The sequence below is a fragment of the Leptonychotes weddellii genome, chromosome 8 (genome assembly GCF_054177405.1).
Source record: "Leptonychotes weddellii isolate Sample4059 chromosome 8, ASM5417740v2, whole genome shotgun sequence".
Taxonomy (NCBI): Eukaryota; Metazoa; Chordata; class Mammalia; order Carnivora; family Phocidae; genus Leptonychotes; species Leptonychotes weddellii.
The window spans coordinates 115,807,175-115,824,762 of record NC_138376.1 but is presented as its reverse complement, the minus strand read 5'-3'; the positions used below and the strand labels follow the sequence as shown (position 1 = coordinate 115,824,762).

The following is a 17,588-nucleotide window of genomic DNA, read 5'->3' as shown; positions in this document are numbered from 1 at the left end:
AAGCGACGCCGGGAAATGCCTACATCCGGGAAACCTGCGGCGGAGTGCGGCGGCGGCGACACCGAGTGGAAGGCAAAATGGCGGCGGCGGCGGTGGACTGGTGCTGAGGGGAGAGCCAGGTCCCCGCGACCTCGCGACGGGCCGCTTTGGCCCGGGGCAGCTCCCCGGCGTCTCTCCCCGCCTTGCCCCACCAGGGATACTTGGGGTCCTTGGGACGGGCTCCAGCCGCTTGGGCGACCGCCCTCGGGCCCGTGGCCGCTGTCCAGGAGCCCCGGTCTCCCCTGCAGGTAGGTCTGGGGCTGGCGTAGCGGGTGGGGCTCACTCTCTCCTCCCGAGACCGAGTGAGCGGGGCGGTGGCCGCCGGGGCCCACGCCCAGCCCCGCTGGCGGGGGTCCAGGAGCTGCTGCGGACGGGTGGGCCGGGCCCGGTGGGCCCGGTGCGGGCCTGATTTGGCTGGTTGCATGGACCTGAGCTGAGCCCTGCCCTGGGGAAGCGAGGGTTGGCCGCGCCCGGGGCTGAAGGAAGAGCCGCAGGCACCGCGGCCTTGGAAGTGCGGGTTAGGTTGGGGAGAGTCTGACTTGCTGGAGGCTTTGCGCGGAGTGTCTCGCACTTCCACCCGTATCCCGAACACGGACGGGTCAGTGTTTAGGAAGGAAGGAAAGTGAAAAGGTGGTTCTGAAAGAAAATTGCAGTGAAAGAGCCGCAGTTCTTTGCATCCCAGATAGAGTCGATCCTGGATTTACCTTGAAGAAAGCGTGGGAATTTCTATTTCCAGTCCACTGTAATGTTAGCTTACGGTTCATAGTTGGAAGGAGTAGGAGGGATGGAAGGGTTTTTATGGAGTAGGAATGTGTACCTAAATAAAATGAAGGAAAGAAAAGGAAAGGAATATTATTTGTTATGACTTCAAAAAGAACTTGGATCTCAAAGAATGACTCTCCGGTGATTTGATTTAACCCCATTCTCTCACTTCTCCAATTGAAAGTTATTTTCTAAGAGAACAAGGTTTAATGTTTGTCGCCCCATATGTTACTATGACTTAAAAAATATATATCGCTGTGTAGACGTTATTCATAAATCTAGTGAGAAATAAGTAAATAAATACAGTCTCACACACAAATATTGTGTTACTTCACCCAGGATCATGAAGCTTGTCAGGCCTTTATGGATTATTTATTGAAGATTAAAATTCTTTATCAAATTTCCTTCATGAGGAAGAAAAGGTAGGACATTATAATTGGAATGAATGTTCTCTGCTAAGATAGCTACATTTGTGATTTAAGTAAGGTTATTTCTTTCCTTAAAATGTTCATAGGCAGGTAAAATGAGCTAGTTGATTCCCTCAGGCAGTGGAGGAATTTGACTGATTTTTAACAGTAAAAGTAGCGGCATTGTATTCTGCTGATCAGATGCTGCTGCAAGAAACTGGATCGTGGCACATGCTGGGGAAGGCGCATTCTTTCTGTGCTTGAATATCTATTGAATATGCCTTGCCACTCTCCAAAGGCAAATAAAAAAAGTACTTCTACAATTTTTTTTTTTGGTATGAAAAAATTTAGAAGTGTTTTTTTTTGGTATGATACCTGTTTTCTCCTATAGGTTGTTTTTAATGATAGTCCTTGTTATTCTGTATAAATATAGCCTTGGAATAGATCCAACTCTGGGTATTTAGTTTTCATTCTAGATGTTATATTTAGATTAGTGGCTTTTTTGTTTGTTTGTTTGTTTTTAAACATTTTTTTTTTAAAGATTTTTATTTATTTATTTGACAGAGAGAGAGATAGCGAGAGCAGGAACCCAAGCAGGGGGAGTGGGAGAGGGAGAAGCAGGCTTCCTGCCTGCCGAGCAGGGAGCCGGATGTGGGACTTGATCCCAGGACCCTGGGATCATGACCTGAGCCGAAGGCAGACGCTTAACGACTGAGCCACCCAGGCGCCCTAGATTAGTGGCTTTTTTGTAGACCACAAAGTTATTTAGTCATTGAACAACATTTTTATCAAGTGGAAATGGCATTTTTCAGCAGAAAATAAAATATAGTGGTAGTTTTCACTTTTGATCAGCTTTGTAGAAAGCGAGTTGAAGAAAATGTCATCAGTAAGCAATAGAGTCTTGAATATTGCTGTCTAAGCAACTGAGACTATATGCTGCTCAGAAAGAAACAGTACATATTACTACTGTTGCTATTCTCATAACTGACTTAGTCAAAGCACTGAGACAGGCCATCTTTTTTTATAAACCTAATTCAACCAGAGGTAACACTTTGAAATCTTATTATGTAGTGGTACCTGGTTTTTCCCCAAGGTGAACGAGATATCTACAAAAACTGTTTGGGTTTGCTGACATTTGCATATTTGATGAAGGTCTGAAGTTTCAAAGAAACGGAGGTTTTGTCTGTTCAGTTTAACCAATTTAAATGTTCCTTAAAGGAATGAGTGAGTCATGATCCCTGCCTTTAGGAAACTCAAGATGCAGGTTCTGATGAGAAGAGCACTGGGCCAGTTCAGGATGTGTGGATTCTATTTCTAGTGTGACCTCCAGCTGGCTGTGTGAACTTAGGCCAGTTTATCTCTCTGGATCCATTTCCTCATCTGGAGTGTGTATGGGAGGGGTGGGATATATATTTAAGATACCCTATTCTCTATGAATTTGTGATCTAGTAGGAAAAATGAGACAACTACAAAAGTAGGGCAAAAACATAGGTTTTATTTGACCATGCAAAGTGCATTTACAGTTCAGAGAAGGCTAACAAACAGGCAGTTCAATGAAATCTTTGTGAAGACAGCATGTGAATGGCACCTTAAAAGTTGGGTATAATTTCTGTAAGAAAAAAATATGGCAGGGCCTCTCCCAAGAAGAAACAGGATGAGTAAGGACATGAAGGTAGAAAAGCAGAGGTACAAAAGCTGAGAGCAAGTAGTTTGGCTTGGTTAGAGTATAAGGTACACTGGGGAGAGTCCAGTGAGATAGTGAAAAGAGATAAGATAATTGAGTGGGGCATTTATTCTTTTTTTTTTTTTTTTAAGATTTTATTTACTTACTTGACAGAGACACACAGGGAGAGAGGGAGCACAAGCAGGGGGAGTGGGAGAGGGAGAAGCAGGCTTCCCGCTGAGCAGGGAGCCCAGCCCGACTTGGGGCTCGATCCCAGGACCCTGGGATCATGACCTGAGCCGAAGGCAGACGCTTAACTGACTGAGCCATCCAGGCACCCCAATGGGCATTTATTCTAAACATTTGACATGCACCATTGACCCTTGAACAACACAGATATGAAGTGTGCGGGTCCACCTGTACTCAGACTTTTTTCATTAAATATATTGGAAAATTTTTTGGAGATTTGCAACAAATTGAAAAAACAGATGAGGGCGCCTGGGTGGCTCAGTTGGTTAAGTGGCTGCCTTCGGCTCAGGTCATGATCCTGGAGTCCTGGGATCGAGTACCTCATGGGGCTCCCTGTCAACAGGGAGTCTGCTTCTCCTTCTGACCCTCCCCTCCTCATGTGCTCTCTCTCTCTCATTCTCTTTCTCAAATAAATAAAATCTTTGAAAAAAAAATGAAAAAAACAGATGTATAACCTAGAAATACTGAAGAAAAAACTAAGAAAAAAAAGTTTTGTAAGAATATAGAGTATAATACTTAAAGTATATGTTAACTGTGTTTATGTTATCAGTAAGGCTTCTGGTCAACAGTAGGCTATTAATGGTTAAGTTCTGGGGGAGTCAAAAGTTATACTCAGATTTTCAACTGCATAGGGGGTTGGCACCTCTAACCTCCTGTGTTGTTCAAGGGTCAACTGTATTAAACTGTATTTTGAGCATAATGCTCAAAATAACCCGATTAGATAGGACCATTATTGCCCACATTTGAAGATGAAGAAACTGAGGCACAGCTTGCCAAGATTACACAGCCAGTTAGTGGTAGAACTGGGATTTGTACCCTGCAGTTTGACTCCAAAGCTCTCTAACCACTAATTTAAAGGAGTCATTGAGGGTGACATGATCAGAACTATTTATTTGGAGGATTAATCTGGCACCAGTGTAACACAAGTTAGCGTGTTTCAAAGCAAAATAGCTTTTGAAGAATTCTTTTAAAAACTCTCTTTACTTATTATTAATTTGAATTTTCACATTTGCAGTTAGCAAAGATTACTGAGATTTTTTTTTTTTTTTAAGATTTTATTTATTTATTTGACAGAGAGAGACACAGTGAGAGAGGGAACACAAGCAGGGGGAGTGGGAGAGGGAGAAGCAGGCTTTCTGCTAAGCAGGGAGCCAGACGTGGGGCTCGATCCCAGGACCCTGGGATCATGACCTGAGCTGAAGGCAGACACTTAATGACTGAACCACCCAGGCACCCCAAAGATTACTAAGATTTGTTAATGCCAGTGTTGACCATATCTTGTTGGTGGTTGGAATTATAAATTAGTACACCTTTCTGGAAGGCAATCTGACAATAAGTGTCAGAATTTTATTTCATTTCATTTTATTTTTTGGCATATCTTTTATTTTTTTTCCCTTTTTCAAAAATTGTATTTTATTTTAAACTCCAGTGTAGTTAATATACAGTGTTATATTTCAGGTGTATAATATAGTAATTCAACAATTCCATACATCATCAGCTCATCACCACAAGTGCACTCCTTAATCCCTATCACCTATTTTACCGATCCCCCCACTCACCTCCCCTCTGGTAACCATCAGTTCTCTATAATTAAAGGTCTGTTTCTCCATCCATGTCCTTGCAAGTGGCAAGATTTCATTCTTTTTTATGGCTGAATAATATTCCAGTGTGTATGTGCGCCCTACGTCTTCTTTATCCATTCATCTATTGATGGATACTTCAGCTGCTCCCAATTTGGCTCTTATAAATAATGCTGCTATAAACATAGGGGTGCACGGATCCCTTTGAATTAGTGTTCTTGTATTTTTGGGGTAAATACCCAGTAGTGCAATTACTGGATCTAAGGGTAGTTCTATTTTTAACTTTTTGAGGGATTTCCATACTGTTTTCCACAGTGGTTGTGCCAGTTTGCATTCCCACCAACAGTGCAAGAGGGTTCCTTTTTCTCCACATCCTTACCAACATTTGTTGTTTCTTGTGTTTTTGATTTTAGCGATTCAGATGTCAGGATTTTAAATACAGGCATATCTTGGAGATATTGCAGGTTTAGTTCCAGACCACTGCAATAAAACAAACACTGTAATAAAGCGAGTCAAATGAATTTTTTGGTTTCCCAGTGCATATAAAAGTCATGTTTACACCATACTATAGTCTATTTGATAGTGCAATAGCATTACATCTAAAAAGATAATATATATACCTTAATTAAAAAATAAGTTACTGCTAAAAAATGCTAACCATCATCTGAGCTTGTAGCAAGTCATAATCTTTTTGCTGATGGAAGGTCTTGCCTCCAGGTTGATGGCTGCTGACTGATCAGGGTGGTGGTTGCTGAAGGTTGGGTGGCTGTGGCAGTTTCTTAAGATAAGACAACAGTGAAGTTTGCTGTATCGATCGACTCTTCCTTTCATGAACGATTTCTCTGTAGCACACCAAGCTGTTTGATAACATTTTAACCACAGTAGGACTTCTTTCAGTATTGGAGCCAATCCACTCAAAGCTTGCCACTGCTTTCTCAACTAAGTTAAGAATCTCAGTTAAGTTTATGTAATATTCTAAATCCTTTGTTGTCATTTCAACAATCTTCACAGCATCTTCACCAGCAGTAGATTCCATCTTGAGAAACTACTTTCTTTACTCATCCATAAGGAAGCAACCCCTCATCTCTTAGAGTTTTATTATGAGGTTGTACCACATCTGTAGTTACTTCCTCCACTGAAGTCTTGAACCCCTCAAAATCACCCATGAGGGTTGGAATCAGCTTCTTCCACACTCCTCTTAATGTTGCTGTTTTGACCTCTTCCCATGAATTATGAATGTTCTTAATGGCATCTAGAATGGTGAATCATTTCCAGAAAGTTTTCTGGAAATGGAAAACCTTTCTGGAAAAGGTTTGCCCAGATCTATCAGAGGAATCACTGTGTATGGCAACTATAGCCTTATGAAATGTATTTCTTAAATAATGAGACTTGAAAGTTGAAATGACTCCTTGATCCCTGGACTGCAGAATAGATGTTTGTTAGCAGGCATGAAAACAACATAAATCTCATTGTACATCTCCATCAGAGCTCTTGGGTGACCAGGTACATTGTCAATGAACAGTTATATTTTGAAAGGAATCTTTTTTTCTGAGCAGTAGGTCTCAACAATGGGCTTAAAATATTCAGGAAACCATGTTGTAAACAGATGTTCTGTCATCCAGGCATTGTTGTTACATTTATAAAGCACAGGCAGAGTAGGTTTAGCGTAACTGTTAAGGGCCCTAGGATTTTTAGAATGATAAAGTCACCAGCTGCATTAGCCTCTAACAAGAGAGTCAGCTTGTTCTTGGAAGCCTTGAAGCCAGGCATTGACTTCTCTCTGGCTATGAAAGGCCTAGATGGCATTTTCTTCCAATAGAGGCTGTTTTACCTACAATGGAAATCTGTTGTTTAGTGGAACCACTTTTATTAATTATCTTAGATAGATTTTCTAGATAACTTGATGCACCTTCTAAGTCAGTACTTGGCTGCTTCACCTGGCACTTTATGTTATGGAAATGGCTTTTTTCTTTAAATCTCAAGAACCTACCTCTGCTAGCTTCAAACTTTTCTTCTGCACTGTCTTTACCTCTCTGTCTTCACAGAATTGAAGAGAGTTAGGGAGGGCCTTGCTCTGGATTAGTCTTTGGCTTAAGGTAATGTTGTGGCTGGTTGATCTGTTAACACAAACCACCAAAAACTTCTCCATATCAGCAATAAGGGCATTTCGCTTTCTTATCATTCATGCATTCACTGGAGTACCACTTTTATTTGATTTATTATTTTTTTATTTTAAAGATTTTTATTTTCAAGTACTCTCTACACCCAACGTAGGGCTCAAACTTACAACCCTGAGATCAAGTCACATGCTGTACCAACTGAGCCAGCCAGGCATGCCTAGAGTAGCACTTTTAATTTCCTTTAAGAACTTTTCCAGGGGGAGGGGGGCGCCTGGGTGGCTCAGATGGTTAAGCGTCTGCCTTCGGCTCAGGTCATGATCCCAGGGTCCTGGGATCGAGCCTCACGTGGACTCCCTGATCATGCTCTCTCTCTGTCTCAAATGAATAAATAAAAAATCTTAAAAAAAAAAAACAAAACTTTTCCTGGGGTGTCTGGATGGCTCAGTCAGTTGGGTGTCTGACTCTTGGTTTTGGCTCAGGTCATGATCTCATGGGATGTGGGATCCAGCCCCACCTCAGGCGCCTTGTCAGTGGAGAATCCACTTGAAAGATTCTCTCCCTCTGCCCCTACCCCTGCTCGCACTCTCATTCTTTCTCTCTAAAATAAATACATAAATCTTGGGGTGCCTGGGTGGCTCAGTCGTTAAGCATCTGCCTTCAGCTCAGGTCATGATCCCAGGGTCCTGGGATCGAGCCCCGCATCGGGCTCCCTGCTCAGCAGGAAGCCTGCTTCTCCCTCTCCCACTCTCCCTGCTTGTGTTCCCTCTCTCACTGTGTCTGTCTCTGTCAAATAAATAAATAAAATCTTTAATAAAATAAAATAAAATAAATACATAAATCTTAAAAAAAAAAAAAAACCAAAAAACACTTTTCCTTTGCATTTACAACTTAGCTAACTGGCACAAGAAAAAAGAAAATCTTGGGCGCCTGGGTGGCTCAGTTGGTTAAGCGACTGCCTTCGGCTCAGGTCATGATCCTGGAGTCCCGGGATCAAGTCCCGCGTCAGGCTCCCTGCTCAGCAGGGAGTCTGCTTCTCCTTCTGACCCTCCCCCCTCTCATGCTCTCTCTCTATCTCATTCTCTCTCTCAAATAAATAAATAGAATCTTAAAAAAAAAAAAAAAGAAAGAAAAAAGAAAATCTTTAAAAATAAATAAATAAATACTGACTTTTGTATATACTCAATTTCAGAGATCTCCCCTTCAGGTCCAAATATGGTTCCTCTTGGTCTGTCAGCTTTTGACATTCCTTCCTCACTAAGCTTATTCGTTTTTACCTTTTTATTTAAAGCAAGAGAGCTGCAACTCTTCCTTTCACTTGAACACTTAGAGGCCATTATAGGGTTATTAATTGGTCTAATTTCAGTATTGTTGTGTCTCAGGTAATCAGGATGCCTGAAGAGATGGGGGAATGGCTGGTGGATGGAGCAGTCAGAACAACAACATTAAATTTGCTGTCTTGTATGGGTGCAGTTCATGGTGTACCCAATCAATTACAGTAATAGTGTCAGAGATCACTGATCACAGATCCCCATAACAAATAAAATAATAATAAAAAGTGTCTTTTTTTGTTTTTTTTTTTTTAAGATTTTATTTATTTGACAGAGACAGAGATAGCGAGAGCAGGAACACAAGCATCAGGAGTGGGAGAGGGAGAAGCAGGCTTCCCCCCGAGGAGGGAGCCCAATGTGGGACTCAATCCCAGGACCCTGGGATCATGACCTGAGCCGAAGGCAGACGCTTAACGACTGAGCCACCCAGGCGCCCAATAATGAAAAGTTTTGAAATACTTAAAGAATTACCAAAATATGGCATAGAGACACGAAGTGAGTAAATACTGTTGGAAGAATGGTGTCGATAGACTTGTTCAAGGCAAGGTTGCCACAGACGTTCAATTTGTTAAAAAAAAAAAAAATGCAGTATCTGAAATGTAATAAAGAGGAGCCAAATAAAACTAGGTATGTCTGGTGCTCGCTTCGGCAGCACGTATACTAAAACTAGATATGCCTGTATGCATTCTCTTTGACGCAGTAATTCCAGTTCTGGGAATTTATGTATTTTTATTTATTATAAAATATATATAAATATATATAGTATATATAAATAAAATATATATAAATATTTATTTTTTTAGGTAGGCTCTATGCCCAGCGTAGAGCCCAACAAGGGGCTTGAGCTCAAAACCCTGAGATCGAGACCTGAGCTGAGATCCAGAGTAATACACTTAACCAGCTAAGCCACCCAGGCCTGGGAATTTGTCCTAAGGGAAATGCTCAACAATGTTTGCACAACAGTTTATTGTTTTATTTTTTAATGAACTAGTTTTTATATTTTCAAGGAATATGTTATATACGTGTAAGCTATGATCATAATAAAAAAAATTCATGAACTCTCCACCCATCCTCAGAACTAGAATATTACCAATACAGCTGAAGTTATCAATGTTTGAAACATCATAATAGCAAAAATTGGGAACAACCTAAATGCCCATGAGTAGGGGATAGATAAATTATGGTACATATACATGATGTATTCAGTATTTAGTTATTTAGAAAAATAAGGTTGAATTGTCATATTTTCTCAGTTTCAAGAAATTCTAAACAGTAAGTCTAAAACCATCTATTTAGTAACAGTATTTCAGGGAAAGAAATAGAAACATAGTTTTTTTATGGTCAATTTTTTCTTTTTTTAAAAAAAATTTTTATTTATTTATTTGAGAGAGAGAGAGCACAAGCAGGGGAAGGGGCAGAAGGAGAGGGAGAAGCAGATTCCCCACTGAGCGTGGAGCCTGCCATGGGGCTCGATCCCAGGATGCTGGGATCAGGACCTGAGACGAAGACAGACGCTTAACTGGCTGAGCCACCTATAGTTAATTTTTTCAGGTGCCCCTATAGTTAATTTTTTCAGTAATATTTCTTAAAAAAAATTTTTAAATTAAGTAGTCTCTGTACTCATTGTGGAGCTCAAACTTACATCCCAAGATCAAGAGTCATGTGCTCGGGCGCCTGGGTGGCTCAGTTGGTTAAGCAACTGCCTTCGGCTCAGGTCATGATCCTGGAGTCCCCGGATCGAGTCCTGCATCGGGCTCCCTGCTCGGCAGGGAGTCTGCTTCTCCCTCTGACCCTCCCCCCTCTCATGTGCTCTCTCTCATTCTCTCTCTCTCAAATAAATAAATAAAATCTTAAAAAAAAAAAAAAAAAAAGTCATGTGCTCCACTGACTGAGCTAGTCAGGCGCCCCTAAACATAGTTTTTTATTAAGCTTCAGTAGCATACATTTATCCAGTCAATTGTAGAACCCCCCTTTTTTTTTTTTTTGAATGGCAATAAAGTTTGAGTCAGCCTTACTCACATTCAGAAAAAATTCTGAATGTGAATAAGGCTGAATTTCTTTGGGCTTTGGGGTAGTTAACACATAATATGGGGACATGCTACTTTTATTTTTTTTTTTTATGATTGAGTATATAATTTTGAGGCATATTGAAGAATACTGGGGTTTTGTCTTTTCTTTTTGCTTAAACTATTTTTTTCTTAGCTAAGTGAATTACTGCTGGAAATTGAACATTTGATGATGATAACTCAGATGACTTTGACAGTTGTTTCATGTCTGAGTGCATGTACTTTATGAATCTCTCCTACCTTTGAAAATTATGTGATCTCACCTAAATTTGGCAATTCTTTATACCTTTAATTGCATTGCCTGAGTACAAAATGCTACATCATAGAATCTTTTTGAAAAAAAGACATTTGACTATTAATCAAGGGTCTAGATTCAACTATATGTGGTGCTGCCCGTAAAAATAACACAGTTGGGGCACATAAGTGGCTCAGTCGGTTAAGCGTCAGATCTTGATCTCAGCTAGGTCTCCATCTCAGGGTCCTGAGTTCAAGCCCCACATTGGGCTCCATGCTAGGCATGGAGCCTACTTAAAAACATACACACAGAGTTGAGATGACAAGGAAATTTCACCTCGTATTTATGGTCAAATTAGCTATGTGCGCTGTCTGCTGTTCCAGAACTTCTCTGCTTTGGAGCTGGCAAAATTTCTTTAAATATTGACTTTAAGGGGCACCTCGCAGGCTCAGTCAGTAGAGCGTGCGACTCTTGATCTCGGGGTCGTAAGTTCGAGCCCCACACTGGGTGTAGAAATTACTTAAAAATAAAATCTTGGAAGCCTGGGTGGCTCAGTTGGTTAAGCGACCAACTCTTGGTTTTGGCTCAGGTCATGATCTCATAGTCAAGAGATCATTGAGCCCTGTGCTGGGCTCTGCACTAAATGCAGAGTCGGTCTCAGATTCTCTCTCCATCTGCCCCTCCCCCTGCTCACTCAGGTGCTCTCTCTCTATAAAATAAAGAAATAAAATCTTTGGAAAAAAATAATATTTAAAAGTAAAATAAAAATCTTAAGGGGCTCCCAGGTGGCTCAGTCCATTTAGCATCTGACTCTTGATCTCAGCTCAGGTCTTGATCTCAGGGTCGTGAGTTCAAGCTCTGCTTTGGGCTCCATGCTGGCCATGGAGCCTACTTAAAATAGAAAAAAGAAAATCTTTAAAAATAAATACTGACTTTTGTATATACTCAATTTCAGAAATACTAGAATATGGAAAAGCATGTATCTTAGAATCAAGAAAACACTGTACTTACTGTCGAAAGATGTTCATAGTATTACATTATTCTTTTGATAGTATATTGGGCCCTAAGTGGCAATAGCTAGATTCACAGGCCCTGTGGCCCGTATGTCCAGTAATCTGCCCTTCAGGTACAACTATGGTTCCTCTTGGTCCAGAGACTTGTTCAGTTATCTTTGCTCTCACTCTTTGTCCTCCTCTCCATCTCTTCTCACTCATTCACTCACCACTAAGTACACAGTGGTATAACAAGAATGGCAGGGCCTTAGTAAGCACTACTGTTAGAAAAGGAGAATAGGAAATAGCAGCAATCGCTGTTCTGTAATAATTTTGATACCTCTATAGACAACCATAGGTCTTGAAAGCAACCAGCCTTGGAGGTAGGGATTTTCCTTAATTGGGCCTTAGTCCAATTATATGGAAAGAACTCCCTCATTCATTGTTCTCTGTGACCCTTGGCCATAGTTCCCTCCAAGAACCTCCTTGGGGTTCTTTTTCCGATTATCATCCTTGGCCACATAGGGCTGTGTGAACTTTGGGAGACTAGTCCTCTTTGGAAGGTGCAAATCTTCTCATCTAGAATATGCTTCATGGAAGTTGGGAGCCCCAGGGGTTTAAATTGTGACTAGTCAAAGGCTTTTTTAAGTCTCAGCTTGAGTAGTTTTTTTAAAAAAAATTTTAACTGGGGCGCCTGGGTGGCTCAGTCCTTAAGTGTCTGCCTTCGGCTCAGGTCATGATCCCAGGGTCCTGAGATCGAGCCCTGTGTCGGGCTCCCTGCTCTGAGGGAAGCCTGCTTCTCCCTCTCCCCCTGCTTGTGTTGCCTCTCTGGCTGTCTCTTTCTGTCAAATAAATAAAATCTTTAAAAATAAATAAGTAAATAAATAAAATTTTAACAAAGTAATTTCCTCAAAGTTAGTAAGCCTTTGATGTGTTTAGTTCTAGTCAATTCCATGTGTCCCTAACCATAAGTTCACATGTGTTAGTAACCTCTTCCAAAGATTGAGGGCTCCCATTTCTCTACTCAGTTGGTTGTTTGAGAGATGGCTATCCCCTCAGTGTGGGTTTTACCACTGAGGTACTTTAGTCAGCTGAGAGATGCCAGTGGGCATCTGAGCTCAGCCTTTAATTCCATCTTTCCTGTTTGGGGTCTAGAAGCAAGCTGCATTCCAACAAGACTTTAAATTTCTGAATTCTGTCTATTCCTTCCTATTTCTGTTTGCAAATCAGCTGCTTCTTTTCTGACCTTATCATTTACTTATAATGCTTTGCCAAATAGCCAATAGCAGCCAACATACACTTCTAAGATTCTCTTTCTCAAACTCTTTTTTATAGAACTACAAATTCAGTAGACTCTTTGTCACCTTGTAAGTTATAACAGACAACAGCTTTATCAAATATTTAGCCACGGTAAAACATGGTTCTTCATTTTTCCAGCCCCCAGCATCACTTTCCTTGAAGCCCTTTGCCTCACTACTAACTCTATACTATATTAGGGTATTTGTTATAGTAGCATGTCACTTCTAGGTACCAATGTCTGTATTAGGAGAATGAGAGACTAAATAGGCAGATAGACAATGGCCAGATCATACATGAAAATAGAACTGTGACCAACAGCCTCAGTAGCAATAGGCCCAAACAGCCAGGTCTTGGTCAGTAACTGCCAACTTCTAACTCAGGACTAACCAGGGAAAGACAAATACACCCCCCAACCAATCACATAGGTTGCCCTGCTTCAAGTTAGCTGGCCTCCAGCTTTCTTGTGGCAGAGCATACCTGATGTCTTCCCTTTTATTCAATTTAAAGCTTTTCCGTTCCCCTGCCTGCCTTTGAATCTCTGCCAAAGAGATGGTGGCTGGCTGCCTCCCTTGCTATGGCAGGCTCTTAATAAATAGACTCTGCTTATTTTCACTGGTATTTATTTATCTATTTAAAAAAAATGTTTTTTAAGTAGGCTCCATTGCAAGGGCTCAAATTCATGACCCTGAGATCAAGACCTGAGCTGAGATCTAGAGTCAGGCATTTAACTGACTGAGCCACCCAGGCGTCCCTTGGATGGTCTTTATTTCCACAATAATATTAGGCTGTTTTGTGGTAATATCGCAAAATATCAGTGGTATAACACAACAGAGATTCCTACCTTCCTTACACAGAGTCCAGTGGGGTTCAGTAGTAAGCCATCCAGTGGCTTAGGAACCCATATTCCCTCCATATTGTGAAGCTACCATCTCAAAATGTGACCAGCATTGTTATTGAAGCAGGAAGAGAGAGATGGAGAAGCCCTGGCTTTTAACTGCCTCAACCTAGAATTGACACATTACATCAGTTCACAGAGCTTTGGCCAGAACTAATTTAGGAAATAGAGGGCAGTATGTGAAGATAGTCTCTGGCACAAGGATTTATCAAGAGCAATTAGATAAAGATATGCCACATTTCCTCCATTCCATCATTATTGAAATCAGATGGTATGGATTACCTTTTTTTTTTAAAGATTTTATTTATTTATTTGAGAGAGAGAATGAGAGACAGAGAGCACGAGAGGGAAGAGGGCAGAGGGAGAAGCAGACCCCCCGCCGAGCAGGGAGCCCGATGCGGGACTCGATCCCGGGACTCCAGGATCATGACCTGAGCCGAAGGCAGTCGCCTAACCAACTGAGCCACCCAGGTGCCCCTGGATTACCTTTTGAAACAAACATTTAAATGTAATGTTTCAGGGTGCCTGGGTGGCACAGTCAGATGAGCGTCTGACCCTTGGTTTTAGCTCAGGTCATGATCTCAGGGTCGTGAGATCAAGCCCCACATTGGGCTCTGTGCTCAGCATGGAGTCGGCTTGAGATTCTCTCTCTCCACCTGTCCCTCCTGCTTGTGCTTTCTCTCCCTCTCTAAAATAAATAAAATCTTAAAAAAAAAAAAAGATAAATGTAATGTCTCTGTTATTTCCCCTGAAAAGCTAATGTTGAAATGATGTTGTTACATGGAATTAATGGTTCCTTTAAATTAAAGAAATCCTGTGTGTTCTTTGTGTGTTTTGTATTTGTGTAAGAATAATCTGCAGCAGAACCATTTCAAGATCCAGAGCACTGTAGTCATTTCCTTTCTTTTTTAGTTGTTAACTTTCTGTTTTGGAAAATTTCAAGCACATACAAAAGTAAGGGGGATAGTATGACAAACTTTCATGTGCCCATCACCCAGCTACAGCAGTCATCAGCTACGTTTGTCTCATCTGTGTCTCCACTTCACCACAAAACGCAATTATAAATAAGTAAATAAAATTCCAGATGTCATATTTTAAAATAAATTCCAGACATCATATTTTATTCATATTTCAACATGTAGATGAAAGAGATAAGCATAAACTAATTTTTCATTTATTTTAACTTAAAACACATTATTACACATATACCAGACCTCAATCATTTCTGGACCATTGTATACTCAGATGTTAACACTGTTAGAAATTACATCATTCAAGTACAGAGTTACAGAATACAGGATTAGAATGACTGGCCCAGCATTTTCCTCTCCTCCCCTCCCCTCCCCTCCCCTCCCCTCCCCTCCTCTCCTCTCCTCTCCTCTCCTTCCCATTTATTTGAGAGAATGAGCAGGGGGAGGAGCAGAGGGAGAAGTGGACTCCCCACTGAGCAGGGAGCCCGATGTGGGGCTCGATGCGGGGCTTGATCCGGGGACTCCTGGATCATGACCTGAGCCAAAGGCAGACACTTAACCAACTGAGCCACTCAGGTGCCCCTGGCCCAGCATCTTCTAAAATATATTCCATAGAAATGAATCTCATGAAATGCTCGGAAGGAAAAAAGTTCTTTGGTCAGATAAGTTTGGGCAACACAGCATTCTCTTCTTATAAATTCATGTATTATATAAAATGATGTCATATTTTGTGATCCCATTTTGGTTTTTTTGGGTTTTTTTTTAAGATTTTATTTATTAATTTAAGAGAGAGCACAAGCGGGAGAGAGGGACAAAAGGAGAGGGAGAAGCAGACTCCCTGCTGAGCAGGGAGCCCAACATGGGGCTTGATCCCAGGACCCTGGAATCATGCCCTGAGCCAAAGGCAGACGCTTACCCCACTGAGCCATCCAGGCTGCCCTGATCTCATTCTTTTTTATGGCTGAGTAATAGTACGTTTTGTGTGTGTGTGTGTGTGTGTGTGTGTGTGTACCACATCATCCTTATCCATTCGTCTGTCATTGGACACCTAGGTTGCTTCCATATCTTGGCTATGATAAATAATGCTGCAATAAACATTGGGATGCATATATCTTTTTTTTTTTTTTAAAGATTTTATTTATTTATTTGACAGAGAGAGACACAATGAGAGAGGGAACACAAGCAGGGGGAGTGGGAGAGGGAGAAGCAGGCTTCCCGCAGAGCAGGGAGCCCGATGTGAGGCTCAATCCCAGTACCCTGGGATCATGATCTGAGCTGAAGGCAGACACTTAACGACTGAGCCACCCAGGTGCCCCTGCATATATCTTTTTTAATTAGGGTTCTCGTTTTCTTTGGGTAAATACTCAGTAATGGAACTACTGGATTGTATGGTATTTCTATTTTTTATTTTCTAAGGAGCATCTATACTATTTTCCACCATGGTTGCACCAATGTACATTCCCACCAGCAGGGTACAAGGGTTCCTTTTTCCCACATCCTCATCAACGTTATTTCTTGTTTTTTGATTCTAGCCATTCTGGCAGGTATAAGGTGATAGCTTCTTGTGGTTTTGGTTTGCATTTCCCTGATGATTAGTGATGTTGAGCATCTTTTCATGTATCTGTTGTCCATTTGTATGTCTTCTTTGGAAAAATGTCTAGAATATGCAGTATTAATATACTTTCGTGCCGCTTACATGACAAATCACTACACATGAGGATTTAAAAAGCATACATTTATTCTCTTAAAGTTCTGGAGGCCAGAAATCCAAAATCAGTATCACTGGCCCAAAATCAAGGTGTTGACAAGGCCACTCTTCTCCAAGAGGCTCTAGGAGAAAATCCGTTCCTTGCCATTTTGGCTGCCGGCATTCCTTGCTTCTGACCACATCACTCCAGTCTCTGTCCCCTCGGACACATTGCCTCTTCCCCTTCTGTGTGTATCCGATCTCCCCCTTCTCAGAAGAACACTTGTAATTGTGTGTACTGCTTACCTGAATAATCCATGATAATTTCTCCATCTCAAAATCCTTAATGACATCTGCAAAGTCCCTTTTTCCAAATAAGATAACATTTACAGATTCTAGGGATTAGGAAGTAGATATCTTTTAGGATGCCATTATTCAGGCTACTGAAGTGATTCTTACTGTTGAGGGAGGTGAATTATGAGGGACTTCTACTTTATATTATATAATATTTAAGTTTTTCAATAAGGATGCATTTTTGTATAATTAGAAAAAACTAAGATTATAGTTTTTTAAGAGTAAAAAGAAGGGATAAATCACTTGCATTTATTCGTTCAGCAGATATTTTTGCACTGCTTACTGTTTACCAGGCTCTGTGTTAGGAATGGAAGCAAATGTTGTATATTGACAGAGAAAAGCAAGTTATGCTTATTTTGTTAATTTTTATCTTCTCTGTCAAGGAGAATGATACTGGAAATGGTAAAATACTTATAGTAAAATGGTACTAAACTAGGAGTTGAAACCCAAAATAAGTGACTTAGTAATGGAATGCTTAGATGCTATGAATGAAATATAACTCAGATATTGAGAGAACTGACACATGACATTGCATAACCACTGTTGTTAATCCTTGATTGCAGAGAAATGATAGGTTGCGGAACAGGAAATGGAAAATATTTTCACTTTCAGGAAGGGCAAGAGGGGAATTCTGTAAATTTTAGACTGGTGAGCTAAATGTGAAACCTAAAAAATTTCATTAGTAGGCTATTAATATTTTGGGAAGGCTTAGGGGAAAACTGCTTATCATTAGGGACCAGCTTCCTTCATAAAAGCATAAGATGTGTCCATCTTTATTTCATTTATGAAGTAGTTATCAGTAGATTGGGTTATGTTGCAGACAGAATATGTGTAATTTTCAGCAGTACAATGACAGAGTTCATTTTTGTTTTTAAAAAATGAAATACGTGCTGCTTGTTAAGTAGAATTGGATTGATCATAATTAACTAAGAACTGATTAC

At 40.8% G+C, this 17,588-nt stretch overlaps 1 protein-coding gene across 3 annotated transcripts in view; it reads left to right on the top strand.

The window, feature by feature from the left end:
- The first annotated feature begins 72 nt into the window (after window positions 1-72).
- The window catches only part of LATS1 (large tumor suppressor kinase 1), a 52,227-nt gene continuing 34,711 nt past the window's right edge, over window positions 73-17,588 (top strand). For 2 of the 3 annotated variants that reach the window (XM_031030717.2, XM_081829148.1), the window contains exons 1-2: window positions 147-287; window positions 1,141-1,223. The gene's annotated coding sequence lies outside the window, so the exon portion shown is untranslated. Of the gene's footprint in view, window positions 288-1,140; window positions 1,224-17,588 lie in introns of all 3 variants that reach the window. The other variant, XM_006735824.3, reaches the window with a different exon arrangement.